Raw genomic sequence first — 17679 nt, forward strand, 5'->3', positions numbered from 1 at the left:
AAACACCTGGAAGTTGAAGTTGCCAATCACAACAAGGGAAACTGATCTAGAGATTCTTCTAATTTTTTACAGCATTTTCTATCCTGTCAGTCCTCACATGTCACTGATATCATGCTGGCTTGATGATCTGTAATAGACTCCCACAGTAACATCCGCTTTATTAGCTTTTCTCTAAGCTATCCCCAGAGTCTCTCATCCATGTACTCTCTAACTGCCAGCATTATATAGTTCAACCCCTTTTGCATACAACGTTACCTATCTGTCTGACCTGACCTGCCTATATTTCCTGAAGAACCTATTATCACCCATCACAGCACTTCAAGCACAGACTGTTCACACAAGTTCAACCAATTGTAGTGATGTTGTAGCACTGCAACTGAGTAAGGCTTTTAACTCCTCTTATTTATTTTTCATACTGCATGTTTTGATATACAAACACTTCAAGAGTTCTCCAAAGTACTCAGTAAAATCTTCACTAGCTTGCTGTCAAACATGACATGCCATTCTATTGTCATCAGTTGTAAACCTGATTTTCTCAATGTATCCCTTCAAACCATATTGAAAGCTCACCTGTTTCTTCCAATACCGTTTCCCTCTACTTGAAGGGTAGAAGGGAGCACTATCTGCCCTCTTGATCCTTTTATCCATCTCCACAAAGCCCTGAAGTCTTTTTGACCACCACTGGACTTTTCAACATCGCTTTGTTGCTACCTACCTGAAAAAAAAAGAAGAGGGGATAATTATTCCAGTGCCCAGCCAGGAAGTCTCCTGGTAACAACCTTAACCCAAGTCCCAGGTTGTCCAGGAGTCTGTCCAATGCGGCCTTGAACAAGTTTCTCATGAAGGGGAATCAGAAGAAAGTTATAAAAAGTAGACAGCATGTCTAGAATGTCAGTGTCTAAGCTAACAGTAATTGCATATAAGATATACAAAAATGAGGAAGAATTGGAAAGGAAGGCAAAACAAAGTGAAATTTAAGGAAAGGAAGAAAAATGCTGCAATTTTGGCTGCTGCATTGGCTTCAATACCAACCTCCTCTGAAGAAAGTTTTTTTTTTCCTAGAAGATAAGGATGCATATCCTAGTTTTAGCTGGGATGTTTTGGCTTTCAGAATATATTTTGATAACCCACTCATTATTCTAGTTGTTGCTGAGTAGTACTGCACAGAGCTAAGGACATTTTGGTTTCTCAGCTTCTCATACTGTTCTGCCTGTGAGGGAGGCTGTGGGGAAACAAGGAGTTGGGAGGGAATGGAATCAGGACAACTGACCTAAATTGGCCAAGGGGATATTCCATAGTACATGAAATCATATGGGAATAAAGCCTGAAAACAGGGAAGTTGGTGGGGCAGCATGGCTGGGGACTGGCAGGGGATCTGTTAGAAGGTGATGTGAAATCACTTTTGAATCACTTTTGTTCATATATGTGTGTGTATATATATATGTGTGTGTGTATATATATATTCATACGCACACATACACAAGTATACAAATATATATAAATGTATATGTATACACACAAGTATATATATTTATTATTATTATTTTCATAACTATTATCCCTTTTTCCTCATTTCTTCCTTTTTTTCTTTTTTTCCCCCCCAATTACCTCCCCTGTCCCACTAAGAATGAGTGTGAAAAAGGTGATCAAATGTGGTGCTTAGCTACTTGCCAGGTTAAACCACAACAGTGCAGAAGATGATGAGGGCAGGAGAAAATTTAGGGAATATGATTCCTCTGAAAAGAGATCAGTATGCAAATTGCAGGGAAAGGGGACTTTCGAAAAAATCAGTGCCCAAAGTGACAGATAGCAAATTGGATAGCTCCATCTGTACACATTCTGAAGTCACATTTACTTAAGATTGATACAAAAAATTTGTATTGATTTGGGACTGAGAAACTAGATTCCCTTAAAGAATCCCTGGTTTCAGAAAAGCTGCAGAATAACAGTTAAGTTCTTAGTCAACAGAGGAGCAACATATTCTGTACTAAATAGCTGAAAAGGACCAAAGAGCAAATTTCCTATGTCAGTAACTGTACTACAGGAAAACATGAGATTCAATTTTTCTTTCAACTGATTAAGTGTGAAACTGGAAACAAAATACTCACACCTGAATTTTTCTATGCACCAGAACGTCCATTACCTCTAATGAGAATAGATTTGTTGAACAAATTGGGAGAACATGTAGCTTTTGATCAGAACAAATTTGGAGTACAATACATACATGATGTCTTTCTAGAAGCAGATATGGTTGAAGAATGTAAAGAGACAGCTATCAGCTTATTGAAAACTGTGGGGATAGAAAGACATGGAGAGCACAGAATAAAGCACAAAGAATGCATAAAATACAATCTGAAATATCCCATGGACAAAGAAAACTGGGATTTGTAAGAAAAAAGGTAACCTGTGACATCCACACTTCCACCCCCCCCCCCCCCCCCCCCCATTCCCTCCCCCTCCTCCAAGGAAAAAAAAAAAAAAAAAAAAAAAAAAGTCAAAGAAAGAATTTAAGGAATTTCTAGAAATGGTTGGATGGTGTCACCTGTGGATACCTAACCTTGGAAGAATTGGCACATGATTGTTTACAAACAGGCGTAGTACAGTCTTTCTGACCAGGAACGATTTACTAATGGAAACAGATTTGCTATGAAGGAAAAACGGAAGGCTGGGTAAGCCACAGTCACAGTAGAAAAGGCAATGAAGGCAAAACAGTTATCAGTAAACATCCACTCTGAAGGCTGAATTGCTTTAACTTGAGCCCTGGAATTATAAGAAGGAAAGCTGTCTAATGTCTACTAACTCAAAATATACTTTTTGACTAACATGTGCTCACAGTGCAACTTAGAAACAAAGAAAGATTGTAATCTTCACAAGAAATCCTATGAAATGTGGTATAGAGACTAAGAGATTACTTGAGGCAATGAAGAAATATGAAGAAAAAGCAGTGATATACTTCACAGCACATCAGACAAACTGATATAGTTAGAGGGAACAGAAAAGAATTTCTCTATAAACAATGTCAGCAAACTTGTCTCAGAAAGAACTCAGAAAAAAAATTCAAATCCCTAAATGTACAGAAAGAAAAAAACAACTTGGTAAAAAAACTGCATAACGATTGCCAAAGGATTGTGGGTAACTTCACTTGGACAATGTGTTGAAATTCCATAAATAATGAAGGAATTAATTGAGTGAACTCATAAGTGTGTGCATATACGAACTGAAGCTTCAAAGAAGATATTAAATAAATACACTATAGGAAATAATATGGTGCTGATTGCTAAGACTGTTTATACAGTGAAGTGGAATTACAAAAAAATAAATCTTAAAATCCAAAGACCTCCTTCTGGGAAGAGGAAGAGAAGTTTCACGTCTGGGGAACTCCGGCAAACTGATTTTTCCAAATCAGTTTATCACTGTAATGAATATAGATACTTGTTACTAATTGCTGATACTTTTTCAGGCTGGCCTGAAATTTTCCCATGTCAAAGCAGTGTGGCAAGAGAAGTAATAAAGATTTTGTTAAAAGAAATTATACTAAGATTTGGCAATGCCAGGAGATAGAAGATTTTCAGATAGAGGACCTCATTTCATTCCAGAAATAGCAAAGAGGTGCCAAGATTTTTAGAAATTATGTGGAATTTATATATCCCATAAAGGCTGCAGTTTAGTGGAGATATAGAAAAGATGAATCAGGCAATGAAGATGCAACATAGAATATTGTGTCAGGAAGTCCAGAAGAAGTGGATTAAGCTTTATTAAGAGTTAGAATAATCTCTAGAGTTACAGAAGGAAATTGTTCATTAAATTTTAAAAATTTGCATAGGAAACATTATACTCTAAATTTAACAGGGAAGGAAACAAATGCATCTTAAGGAATATCAGGTTTTCAGTGATTACCTGGCATCTTTGCAAAGAATTCTTGCATGTCCCTAGAGGTACAGCCAACTGAGAGCTCTTCTGCCTTTGATCTCACTCATATCTCTATTTAAGTCAGCAGGTCCAGTGTATCCTCCTGAAAAGAAAAGCTGCCAACACAAAAAATGGAAGGGACTTTACACTGTACTACTGACAACAAACCAGAACTTTACATGAGATTCAGAAAGATGATACCTCTCTTGGATTTGAAGAAACATACAAATTTCTGACATTCTGATTTTCTTATCTAGCAGTATGGAATGTCACTGCAGTTGAATTTCTAGTAATATCAGCTATTGTCTGTCTGTATGTTATATTGCAGTATGTATCTGAGTGTTGCATTAGACTAACAAACTAAACACAGAAAAATGAGACTAATCAAACCTTTCTGAAAAGAGAAGTCTCAAGGGAAGGAACTGTTAAAAAATAACTTAAAATACTTAGCTAAACATGTTTGAATAATACAAATAATACAAACAATTTGCACCTTGTAATACATCTGTGTTAAAATACTTAGTATATTTAATTAAGAACAACCCAGAGTAAATAAGCTCCAAGGAGAAAAATAATCAGGATGTTGGCAACTTAAAAAACAAAAAAAAAGAAAAAGAAAAATCAAGGTCCCTGCAGCCTCAGCTAAACTCCCTTCATTATAATACTAAAAATCATGGCCATGGGTCAAAAAAACCTTGAGACAGTGAAGAAACTTCCTCTGAGCATGAGAACAAGAGGAAGTACTAAGCAAAAGTATTTTAATTGCATGCAAACTACTAAGATATCAATCATAAGAGGTTCAGATGAAAAGAAAAAAAAAAAAAAACAAACCCTTACCAAATTTGTCCATAGAAGAGTAAGAAAGAGAAAAAAAAAAAAAAAAAAAAAAAAAAAAAACCAGAAAAGAAAAAAAGGAAATCAGAGTAAACAAACTACACTGGGGACCTTACCTGTCTACTAGGTTGAACACAAATGATAACAGAAAAGTGAAGAAGAGCAATCAGGATGTACAAATCAAACGTAAGTATAACCACAACGAAGCATAGCTATGGAAGTCAAAAGGTAACAGTAACAGCCTCAGGGCCTTTAACCGTCATTGCAAAATGACTGAAGCATAATGACAGCTGCGGAATATAACTCCTAAAATGACTTAATATAAACATCTGAATTCTCACGCAGTTACATCACCAGTTCTTAACCATAACTCACATGAGAAGCGAGAACAAGCAGTTCTTTGCTATTATAAATTCCACAATTAGCCAGCATCAGCACCGGCAAAAGGAAAACAACCGCAGCTCATCACTTCTAAAGGCACTGATCTCACTGACAATAAGCCTCCGTTCAGAACCACGGAGAATGTCCGGGACGGTGACTTTGGTACGGCTAGAATAAGATCATACTCCTTTCACGTCACGCACAGCAAGAAAAGAGGGCCTAAGGAAGAAGGAGCTGTTCACGCCGGCTGTGAGGGCCTCATCTTCCCAGCAAGCTGCTACGCGTGGTTAGCCCTGCTTGCCAGAAAGCAGCCGAGGCTCTGTCTATCTGCCTGCCTACGGGAAGCTGCAGAAGAATTCCTTGGTTCGCTTTGCTTGTGCGTGCGGCTTTTCTTCCACCTGCCAGAACGCCTTTCTCTAACCCCCTGAATTCTCACACGCTTACCTTGCCAGTTCTCCCCCATAACCCACCCACGTGGGCAGCGACAGCAAGCAGCTGTCTGGTGCTTAGCTCTCTGCCAGGTGAAACCACCACGACAAGGACACAGTTGCCAGCGTGCAGAAATTAGACCCGTGTGTGTCTTCCTAAAAGTGCACGTCTGGAAAGGGTAAGACGTTCCCCAACTAGACTGCCCTCGGGGCCTTTCGGCCACGTTCTTACACTGCGGGCTCTGCATCTTTGTGGCGGCAGGAGCCAACCCCGCATTTTCACTAGCGGCTTTGAGCCACAGAAGGCAAGGTTAGCCACTGACGTGTCCCTGCTGAAACACCTGGGGACATGTCGCTCACTCGGAACGCTGAAAAAAAGACGGAGGCACCTGCCGGACCGCATGAAGACAGTCACGACGTGCACTCGCTCTCTGCGGTTCCCAGCCGAAGGCGGAAACCGCCCCCCTTGGGGTCTCCAAAGGAGCAAAGAACTACTCTCCAAAGCTCTCCGTCAGCCGCTTTCCCACTCCCAGAATTTACTCTTTCAAGGGCTTTGACTAAGCGTGGTGCGCAACAGAGCGCTTCTTACCAATTGACCGGGCAAATACTGACAACTCTGGCATGCAGAGCCGACGCTGCTGCGCCTGCAGCTGCTCCACAGACCCCCGCCTCTGCCCAGCCACGCCGCCCGGTCACCAGCTGCCAGCGCTGCGCACAATGCGTGCCGGCATGGAAAAAGTGCCGCGGGTGAAGGACTGGACCTGCTGCCAATTGGCTAGAGCCCGGAAGTAGGTGGGGCCAGAACCGGAACTCCCTCCCACCTACCTACATAGGGAGGCGCCATTTTGTCTTAGTCCGTGTTCCACCCTGAGGAGCCGCCATTTCATGTTACTCCGTACCCCACGTGGTTTTGTACTGCTTAGGGCTCGGCTCCCTGGCTCGTTCCTTAACTCTTTCCTACTCCCAGGCCTCCCTCTGACTGCCTGCCCAATTCCCTTGCTCCGGGAAGCGCTCACATGAAAAAAAACTGATCCATTCCTACACAGTCGCACCAGGCAAACACGTCCCGGTGCTGGCACTGGTGGCTGTCTCGTGTCTGACGCGGGGTTTCTGGAGACCAGCGGCACTAGGGGCACTTTGATCCCAGCTAACAACTCTGCCAGCTCCACTTCTCATTTGGCAATAGCGACCCGCTCGCATCTCCCACGTGAGGATCTGATGGGAAATCCCTCGCCCTTCCCGTGCGCAGCCTCTAGCCCTCTGCTAAGTCACCGATAACCAAGGGCAGTCCCCGCCAGAGGGCCCCAGTCATTTCATCCTAGCGTTTGATACAGCCATGGAAGAAGCAGCCGTCACGTTCAGGAGCTCTCAGCACGCCACCAGTGACAGCAGAGCGCTGCAAGAGCAAGGCTTTCTTTGATATTCCACTCCTTGTCACGCGTAAGCACGTTCCAGGCTCCTGGGCCCAAATATTGAGCTAGGCACTCCTCTACTTCAGGAAGCGACTGACAAAAGGCACAAAGCAGGCTCTCCTGCTGCACCCCTCTGTCACTGCTCCCAACACAAGTGGTCTCAACACACAGAGAACCGGCTGTGCAGCAGACTTCAGGGCCTGCAAAGGACTCCCTGCAAAACGCTCACAGCCGCAGCCCTTTCTTCCCTGCTCTCTTAACAGGCCAGCAGCGTGACTTACACTTTGACACAGCCTGCACAATTCCTTCTCTCGGGAAAGCACTGCACCTCTCTTCCAGTACACGCAACAAAAACTCTGCTCTCTCAATCCTGCTTCCACAACCTGGTTTCTGGCAATTCCACACTTAGCCAGCATCAGCACCGGCAAAAGGAAAACAACCGCAGCTCATCACTTCTAAAGGCACTGATCTCACTGACAATAAGCCTCCGTTCAGAACCACGGAGAATGTCCGGGACGGTGACTTTGGTACGGCTAGAATAAGATCATACTCCTTTCACGTCACGCACAGCAAGAAAAGAGGGCCTAAGGAAGAAGGAGCTGTTCACGCCGGCTGTGAGGGCCTCATCTTCCCAGCAAGCTGCTACGCGTGGTTAGCCCTGCTTGCCAGAAAGCAGCCGAGGCTCTGTCTATCTGCCTGCCTACGGGAAGCTGCAGAAGAATTCCTTGGTTCGCTTTGCTTGTGCGTGCGGCTTTTCTTCCACCTGCCAGAACGCCTTTCTCTAACCCCCTGAATTCTCACACGCTTACCTTGCCAGTTCTCCCCCATAACCCACCCACGTGGGCAGCGACAGCAAGCAGCTGTCTGGTGCTTAGCTCTCTGCCAGGTGAAACCACCACGACAAGGACACAGTTGCCAGCGTGCAGAAATTAGACCCGTGTGTGTCTTCCTAAAAGTGCACGTCTGGAAAGGGTAAGACGTTCCCCAACTAGACTGCCCTCGGGGCCTTTCGGCCACGTTCTTACACTGCGGGCTCTGCATCTTTGTGGCGGCAGGAGCCAACCCCGCATTTTCACTAGCGGCTTTGAGCCACAGAAGGCAAGGTTAGCCACTGACGTGTCCCTGCTGAAACACCTGGGGACATGTCGCTCACTCGGAACGCTGAAAAAAAGACGGAGGCACCTGCCGGACCGCATGAAGACAGTCACGACGTGCACTCGCTCTCTGCGGTTCCCAGCCGAAGGCGGAAACCGCCCCCCTTGGGGTCTCCAAAGGAGCAAAGAACTACTCTCCAAAGCTCTCCGTCAGCCGCTTTCCCACTCCCAGAATTTACTCTTTCAAGGGCTTTGACTAAGCGTGGTGCGCAACAGAGCGCTTCTTACCAATTGACCGGGCAAATACTGACAACTCTGGCATGCAGAGCCGACGCTGCTGCGCCTGCAGCTGCTCCACAGACCCCCGCCTCTGCCCAGCCACGCCGCCCGGTCACCAGCTGCCAGCGCTGCGCACAATGCGTGCCGGCATGGAAAAAGTGCCGCGGGTGAAGGACTGGACCTGCTGCCAATTGGCTAGAGCCCGGAAGTAGGTGGGGCCAGAACCGGAACTCCCTCCCACCTACCTACATAGGGAGGCGCCATTTTGTCTTAGTCCGTGTTCCACCCTGAGGAGCCGCCATTTCATGTTACTCCGTACCCCACGTGGTTTTGTACTGCTTAGGGCTCGGCTCCCTGGCTCGTTCCTTAACTCTTTCCTACTCCCAGGCCTCCCTCTGACTGCCTGCCCAATTCCCTTGCTCCGGGAAGCGCTCACATGAAAAAAAACTGATCCATTCCTACACAGTCGCACCAGGCAAACACGTCCCGGTGCTGGCACTGGTGGCTGTCTCGTGTCTGACGCGGGGTTTCTGGAGACCAGCGGCACTAGGGGCACTTTGATCCCAGCTAACAACTCTGCCAGCTCCACTTCTCATTTGGCAATAGCGACCCGCTCGCATCTCCCACGTGAGGATCTGATGGGAAATCCCTCGCCCTTCCCGTGCGCAGCCTCTAGCCCTCTGCTAAGTCACCGATAACCAAGGGCAGTCCCCGCCAGAGGGCCCCAGTCATTTCATCCTAGCGTTTGATACAGCCATGGAAGAAGCAGCCGTCACGTTCAGGAGCTCTCGGCACGCCACCAGTGACAGCAGAGCGCTGCAAGAGCAAGGCTCTCTTTGATATTCCACTCCTTGTCACGCGTAAGCACGTTCCAGGCTCCTGGGCCCAAATATTGAGCTAGGCACTCCTCTACTTCAGGAAGCGACTGACAAAAGGCACAAAGCAGGCTCTCCTGCTGCACCCCTCTGTCACTGCTCCCAACACAAGTGGTCTCAACACACAGAGAACCGGCTGTGCAGCAGACTTCAGGGCCTGCAAAGGACTCCCTGCAAAACGCTCACAGCCGCAGCCCTTTCTTCCCTGCTCTCTTAACAGGCCAGCAGCGTGACTTACACTTTGACACAGCCTGCACAATTCCTTCTCTCGGGAAAGCACTGCACCTCTCTTCCAGTACACGCAACAAAAACTCTGCTCTCTCAATCCTGCTTCCACAACCTGGTTTCTGGCAATTCCACACTTAGCCAGCAGCAGCACCGGCAAAAGGAAAACAACCGCAGCTCATCACTTCTAAAGGCACTGATCTCACTGACAATAAGCCTCCGTTCAGAACCACGGAGAATGTCCGGGACGGTGACTTTGGTACGGCTAGAATAAGATCATACTCCTTTCACGTCACGCACAGCAAGAAAAGAGGGCCTAAGGAAGAAGGAGCTGTTCACGCCGGCTGTGAGGGCCTCATCTTCCCAGCAAGCTGCTACGCGTGGTTAGCCCTGCTTGCCAGAAAGCAGCCGAGGCTCTGTCTATCTGCCTGCCTACGGGAAGCTGCAGAAGAATTCCTTGGTTCGCTTTGCTTGTGCGTGCGGCTTTTCTTCCACCTGCCAGAACGCCTTTCTCTAACCCCCTGAATTCTCACACGCTTACCTTGCCAGTTCTCCCCCATAACCCACCCACGTGGGCAGCGACAGCAAGCAGCTGTCTGGTGCTTAGCTCTCTGCCAGGTGAAACCACCACGACAAGGACACAGTTGCCAGCGTGCAGAAATTAGACCCGTGTGTGTCTTCCTAAAAGTGCACGTCTGGAAAGGGTAAGACGTTCCCCAACTAGACTGCCCTCGGGGCCTTTCGGCCACGTTCTTACACTGCGGGCTCTGCATCTTTGTGGCGGCAGGAGCCAACCCCGCATTTTCACTAGCGGCTTTGAGCCACAGAAGGCAAGGTTAGCCACTGACGTGTCCCTGCTGAAACACCTGGGGACATGTCGCTCACTCGGAACGCTGAAAAAAAGACGGAGGCACCTGCCGGACCGCATGAAGACAGTCACGACGTGCACTCGCTCTCTGCGGTTCCCAGCCGAAGGCGGAAACCGCCCCCCTTGGGGTCTCCAAAGGAGCAAAGAACTACTCTCCAAAGCTCTCCGTCAGCCGCTTTCCCACTCCCAGAATTTACTCTTTCAAGGGCTTTGACTAAGCGTGGTGCGCAACAGAGCGCTTCTTACCAATTGACCGGGCAAATACTGACAACTCTGGCATGCAGAGCCGACGCTGCTGCGCCTGCAGCTGCTCCACAGACCCCCGCCTCTGCCCAGCCACGCCGCCCGGTCACCAGCTGCCAGCGCTGCGCACAATGCGTGCCGGCATGGAAAAAGTGCCGCGGGTGAAGGACTGGACCTGCTGCCAATTGGCTAGAGCCCGGAAGTAGGTGGGGCCAGAACCGGAACTCCCTCCCACCTACCTACATAGGGAGGCGCCATTTTGTCTTAGTCCGTGTTCCACCCTGAGGAGCCGCCATTTCATGTTACTCCGTACCCCACGTGGTTTTGTACTGCTTAGGGCTCGGCTCCCTGGCTCGTTCCTTAACTCTTTCCTACTCCCAGGCCTCCCTCTGACTGCCTGCCCAATTCCCTTGCTCCGGGAAGCGCTCACATGAAAAAAAACTGATCCATTCCTACACAGTCGCACCAGGCAAACACGTCCCGGTGCTGGCACTGGTGGCTGTCTCGTGTCTGACGCGGGGTTTCTGGAGACCAGCGGCACTAGGGGCACTTTGATCCCAGCTAACAACTCTGCCAGCTCCACTTCTCATTTGGCAATAGCGACCCGCTCGCATCTCCCACGTGAGGATCTGATGGGAAATCCCTCGCCCTTCCCGTGCGCAGCCTCTAGCCCTCTGCTAAGTCACCGATAACCAAGGGCAGTCCCCGCCAGAGGGCCCCAGTCATTTCATCCTAGCGTTTGATACAGCCATGGAAGAAGCAGCCGTCACGTTCAGGAGCTCTCGGCACGCCACCAGTGACAGCAGAGCGCTGCAAGAGCAAGGCTCTCTTTGATATTCCACTCCTTGTCACGCGTAAGCACGTTCCAGGCTCCTGGGCCCAAATATTGAGCTAGGCACTCCTCTACTTCAGGAAGCGACTGACAAAAGGCACAAAGCAGGCTCTCCTGCTGCACCCCTCTGTCACTGCTCCCAACACAAGTGGTCTCAACACACAGAGAACCGGCTGTGCAGCAGACTTCAGGGCCTGCAAAGGACTCCCTGCAAAACGCTCACAGCCGCAGCCCTTTCTTCCCTGCTCTCTTAACAGGCCAGCAGCGTGACTTACACTTTGACACAGCCTGCACAATTCCTTCTCTCGGGAAAGCACTGCACCTCTCTTCCAGTACACGCAACAAAAACTCTGCTCTCTCAATCCTGCTTCCACAACCTGGTTTCTGGCAATTCCACACTTAGCCAGCAGCAGCACCGGCAAAAGGAAAACAACCGCAGCTCATCACTTCTAAAGGCACTGATCTCACTGACAATAAGCCTCCGTTCAGAACCACGGAGAATGTCCGGGACGGTGACTTTGGTACGGCTAGAATAAGATCATACTCCTTTCACGTCACGCACAGCAAGAAAAGAGGGCCTAAGGAAGAAGGAGCTGTTCACGCCGGCTGTGAGGGCCTCATCTTCCCAGCAAGCTGCTACGCGTGGTTAGCCCTGCTTGCCAGAAAGCAGCCGAGGCTCTGTCTATCTGCCTGCCTACGGGAAGCTGCAGAAGAATTCCTTGGTTCGCTTTGCTTGTGCGTGCGGCTTTTCTTCCACCTGCCAGAACGCCTTTCTCTAACCCCCTGAATTCTCACACGCTTACCTTGCCAGTTCTCCCCCATAACCCACCCACGTGGGCAGCGACAGCAAGCAGCTGTCTGGTGCTTAGCTCTCTGCCAGGTGAAACCACCACGACAAGGACACAGTTGCCAGCGTGCAGAAATTAGACCCGTGTGTGTCTTCCTAAAAGTGCACGTCTGGAAAGGGTAAGACGTTCCCCAACTAGACTGCCCTCGGGGCCTTTCGGCCACGTTCTTACACTGCGGGCTCTGCATCTTTGTGGCGGCAGGAGCCAACCCCGCATTTTCACTAGCGGCTTTGAGCCACAGAAGGCAAGGTTAGCCACTGACGTGTCCCTGCTGAAACACCTGGGGACATGTCGCTCACTCGGAACGCTGAAAAAAAGACGGAGGCACCTGCCGGACCGCATGAAGACAGTCACGACGTGCACTCGCTCTCTGCGGTTCCCAGCCGAAGGCGGAAACCGCCCCCCTTGGGGTCTCCAAAGGAGCAAAGAACTACTCTCCAAAGCTCTCCGTCAGCCGCTTTCCCACTCCCAGAATTTACTCTTTCAAGGGCTTTGACTAAGCGTGGTGCGCAACAGAGCGCTTCTTACCAATTGACCGGGCAAATACTGACAACTCTGGCATGCAGAGCCGACGCTGCTGCGCCTGCAGCTGCTCCACAGACCCCCGCCTCTGCCCAGCCACGCCGCCCGGTCACCAGCTGCCAGCGCTGCGCACAATGCGTGCCGGCATGGAAAAAGTGCCGCGGGTGAAGGACTGGACCTGCTGCCAATTGGCTAGAGCCCGGAAGTAGGTGGGGCCAGAACCGGAACTCCCTCCCACCTACCTACATAGGGAGGCGCCATTTTGTCTTAGTCCGTGTTCCACCCTGAGGAGCCGCCATTTCATGTTACTCCGTACCCCACGTGGTTTTGTACTGCTTAGGGCTCGGCTCCCTGGCTCGTTCCTTAACTCTTTCCTACTCCCAGGCCTCCCTCTGACTGCCTGCCCAATTCCCTTGCTCCGGGAAGCGCTCACATGAAAAAAAACTGATCCATTCCTACACAGTCGCACCAGGCAAACACGTCCCGGTGCTGGCACTGGTGGCTGTCTCGTGTCTGACGCGGGGTTTCTGGAGACCAGCGGCACTAGGGGCACTTTGATCCCAGCTAACAACTCTGCCAGCTCCACTTCTCATTTGGCAATAGCGACCCGCTCGCATCTCCCACGTGAGGATCTGATGGGAAATCCCTCGCCCTTCCCGTGCGCAGCCTCTAGCCCTCTGCTAAGTCACCGATAACCAAGGGCAGTCCCCGCCAGAGGGCCCCAGTCATTTCATCCTAGCGTTTGATACAGCCATGGAAGAAGCAGCCGTCACGTTCAGGAGCTCTCGGCACGCCACCAGTGACAGCAGAGCGCTGCAAGAGCAAGGCTCTCTTTGATATTCCACTCCTTGTCACGCGTAAGCACGTTCCAGGCTCCTGGGCCCAAATATTGAGCTAGGCACTCCTCTACTTCAGGAAGCGACTGACAAAAGGCACAAAGCAGGCTCTCCTGCTGCACCCCTCTGTCACTGCTCCCAACACAAGTGGTCTCAACACACAGAGAACCAGCTGTGCAGCAGACTTCAGGGCCTGCAAAGGACTCCCTGCAAAACGCTCACAGCCGCAGCCCTTTCTTCCCTGCTCTCTTAACAGGCCAGCAGCGTGACTTACACTTTGACACAGCCTGCACAATTCCTTCTCTCGGGAAAGCACTGCACCTCTCTTCCAGTACACGCAACAAAAACTCTGCTCTCTCAATCCTGCTTCCACAACCTGGTTTCTGGCAATTCCACACTTAGCCAGCAGCAGCACCGGCAAAAGGAAAACAACCGCAGCTCATCACTTCTAAAGGCACTGATCTCACTGACAATAAGCCTCCGTTCAGAACCACGGAGAATGTCCGGGACGGTGACTTTGGTACGGCTAGAATAAGATCATACTCCTTTCACGTCACGCACAGCAAGAAAAGAGGGCCTAAGGAAGAAGGAGCTGTTCACGCCGGCTGTGAGGGCCTCATCTTCCCAGCAAGCTGCTACGCGTGGTTAGCCCTGCTTGCCAGAAAGCAGCCGAGGCTCTGTCTATCTGCCTGCCTACGGGAAGCTGCAGAAGAATTCCTTGGTTCGCTTTGCTTGTGCGTGCGGCTTTTCTTCCACCTGCCAGAACGCCTTTCTCTAACCCCCTGAATTCTCACACGCTTACCTTGCCAGTTCTCCCCCATAACCCACCCACGTGGGCAGCGACAGCAAGCAGCTGTCTGGTGCTTAGCTCTCTGCCAGGTGAAACCACCACGACAAGGACACAGTTGCCAGCGTGCAGAAATTAGACCCGTGTGTGTCTTCCTAAAAGTGCACGTCTGGAAAGGGTAAGACGTTCCCCAACTAGACTGCCCTCGGGGCCTTTCGGCCACGTTCTTACACTGCGGGCTCTGCATCTTTGTGGCGGCAGGAGCCAACCCCGCATTTTCACTAGCGGCTTTGAGCCACAGAAGGCAAGGTTAGCCACTGACGTGTCCCTGCTGAAACACCTGGGGACATGTCGCTCACTCGGAACGCTGAAAAAAAGACGGAGGCACCTGCCGGACCGCATGAAGACAGTCACGACGTGCACTCGCTCTCTGCGGTTCCCAGCCGAAGGCGGAAACCGCCCCCCTTGGGGTCTCCAAAGGAGCAAAGAACTACTCTCCAAAGCTCTCCGTCAGCCGCTTTCCCACTCCCAGAATTTACTCTTTCAAGGGCTTTGACTAAGCGTGGTGCGCAACAGAGCGCTTCTTACCAATTGACCGGGCAAATACTGACAACTCTGGCATGCAGAGCCGACGCTGCTGCGCCTGCAGCTGCTCCACAGACCCCCGCCTCTGCCCAGCCACGCCGCCCGGTCACCAGCTGCCAGCGCTGCGCACAATGCGTGCCGGCATGGAAAAAGTGCCGCGGGTGAAGGACTGGACCTGCTGCCAATTGGCTAGAGCCCGGAAGTAGGTGGGGCCAGAACCGGAACTCCCTCCCACCTACCTACATAGGGAGGCGCCATTTTGTCTTAGTCCGTGTTCCACCCTGAGGAGCCGCCATTTCATGTTACTCCGTACCCCACGTGGTTTTGTACTGCTTAGGGCTCGGCTCCCTGGCTCGTTCCTTAACTCTTTCCTACTCCCAGGCCTCCCTCTGACTGCCTGCCCAATTCCCTTGCTCCGGGAAGCGCTCACATGAAAAAAAACTGATCCATTCCTACACAGTCGCACCAGGCAAACACGTCCCGGTGCTGGCACTGGTGGCTGTCTCGTGTCTGACGCGGGGTTTCTGGAGACCAGCGGCACTAGGGGCACTTTGATCCCAGCTAACAACTCTGCCAGCTCCACTTCTCATTTGGCAATAGCGACCCGCTCGCATCTCCCACGTGAGGATCTGATGGGAAATCCCTCGCCCTTCCCGTGCGCAGCCTCTAGCCCTCTGCTAAGTCACCGATAACCAAGGGCAGTCCCCGCCAGAGGGCCCCAGTCATTTCATCCTAGCGTTTGATACAGCCATGGAAGAAGCAGCCGTCACGTTCAGGAGCTCTCGGCACGCCACCAGTGACAGCAGAGCGCTGCAAGAGCAAGGCTCTCTTTGATATTCCACTCCTTGTCACGCGTAAGCACGTTCCAGGCTCCTGGGCCCAAATATTGAGCTAGGCACTCCTCTACTTCAGGAAGCGACTGACAAAAGGCACAAAGCAGGCTCTCCTGCTGCACCCCTCTGTCACTGCTCCCAACACAAGTGGTCTCAACACACAGAGAACCGGCTGTGCAGCAGACTTCAGGGCCTGCAAAGGACTCCCTGCAAAACGCTCACAGCCGCAGCCCTTTCTTCCCTGCTCTCTTAACAGGCCAGCAGCGTGACTTACACTTTGACACAGCCTGCACAATTCCTTCTCTCGGGAAAGCACTGCACCTCTCTTCCAGTACACGCAACAAAAACTCTGCTCTCTCAATCCTGCTTCCACAACCTGGTTTCTGGCAATTCCACACTTAGCCAGCAGCAGCACCGGCAAAAGGAAAACAACCGCAGCTCATCACTTCTAAAGGCACTGATCTCACTGACAATAAGCCTCCGTTCAGAACCACGGAGAATGTCCGGGACGGTGACTTTGGTACGGCTAGAATAAGATCATACTCCTTTCACGTCACGCACAGCAAGAAAAGAGGGCCTAAGGAAGAAGGAGCTGTTCACGCCGGCTGTGAGGGCCTCATCTTCCCAGCAAGCTGCTACGCGTGGTTAGCCCTGCTTGCCAGAAAGCAGCCGAGGCTCTGTCTATCTGCCTGCCTACGGGAAGCTGCAGAAGAATTCCTTGGTTCGCTTTGCTTGTGCGTGCGGCTTTTCTTCCACCTGCCAGAACGCCTTTCTCTAACCCCCTGAATTCTCACACGCTTACCTTGCCAGTTCTCCCCCATAACCCACCCACGTGGGCAGCGACAGCAAGCAGCTGTCTGGTGCTTAGCTCTCTGCCAGGTGAAACCACCACGACAAGGACACAGTTGCCAGCGTGCAGAAATTAGACCCGTGTGTGTCTTCCTAAAAGTGCACGTCTGGAAAGGGTAAGACGTTCCCCAACTAGACTGCCCTCGGGGCCTTTCGGCCACGTTCTTACACTGCGGGCTCTGCATCTTTGTGGCGGCAGGAGCCAACCCCGCATTTTCACTAGCGGCTTTGAGCCACAGAAGGCAAGGTTAGCCACTGACGTGTCCCTGCTGAAACACCTGGGGACATGTCGCTCACTCGGAACGCTGAAAAAAAGACGGAGGCACCTGCCGGACCGCATGAAGACAGTCACGACGTGCACTCGCTCTCTGCGGTTCCCAGCCGAAGGCGGAAACCGCCCCCCTTGGGGTCTCCAAAGGAGCAAAGAACTACTCTCCAAAGCTCTCCGTCAGCCGCTTTCCCACTCCCAGAATTTACTCTTTCAAGGGCTTTGACTAAGCGTGGTGCGCAACAGAGCGCTTCTTACCAATTGACCGGGCAAATACTGACAACTCTGGCATGCAGAGCCGACGCTGCTGCGCCTGCAGCTGCTCCACAGACCCCCGCCTCTGCCCAGCCACGCCGCCCGGTCACCAGCTGCCAGCGCTGCGCACAATGCGTGCCGGCATGGAAAAAGTGCCGCGGGTGAAGGACTGGACCTGCTGCCAATTGGCTAGAGCCCGGAAGTAGGTGGGGCCAGAACCGGAACTCCCTCCCACCTACCTACATAGGGAGGCGCCATTTTGTCTTAGTCCGTGTTCCACCCTGAGGAGCCGCCATTTCATGTTACTCCGTACCCCACGTGGTTTTGTACTGCTTAGGGCTCGGCTCCCTGGCTCGTTCCTTAACTCTTTCCTACTCCCAGGCCTCCCTCTGACTGCCTGCCCAATTCCCTTGCTCCGGGAAGCGCTCACATGAAAAAAAACTGATCCATTCCTACACAGTCGCACCAGGCAAACACGTCCCGGTGCTGGCACTGGTGGCTGTCTCGTGTCTGACG

General features: G+C 50.7%; 1 long non-coding RNA gene across 7 annotated transcripts in view; it reads right to left on the reverse strand.

Annotated features, from left to right (window-relative positions):
- Positions 1-17679, reverse strand: part of LOC125686729 (uncharacterized) — a 64462-nt gene that overhangs the window by 18555 nt on the left and 28228 nt on the right. For 6 of the 7 annotated variants that reach the window (XR_007373881.1, XR_007373880.1, XR_007373879.1 and 3 more), the window contains exons 1-2: positions 3898-4712; positions 571-715 (exon numbers count right to left, since the gene is read on the reverse strand). This is a non-coding gene — a long non-coding RNA (uncharacterized LOC125686729). Of the gene's footprint in view, positions 1-58; positions 716-3897; positions 4713-17679 lie in introns of those variants that run through there. The other variant, XR_007373874.1, reaches the window with a different exon arrangement.

Source organism: Lagopus muta, chromosome Z (genome assembly GCF_023343835.1).
Source record: "Lagopus muta isolate bLagMut1 chromosome Z, bLagMut1 primary, whole genome shotgun sequence".
NCBI classification, from domain to species: domain Eukaryota; kingdom Metazoa; phylum Chordata; class Aves; order Galliformes; family Phasianidae; genus Lagopus; species Lagopus muta.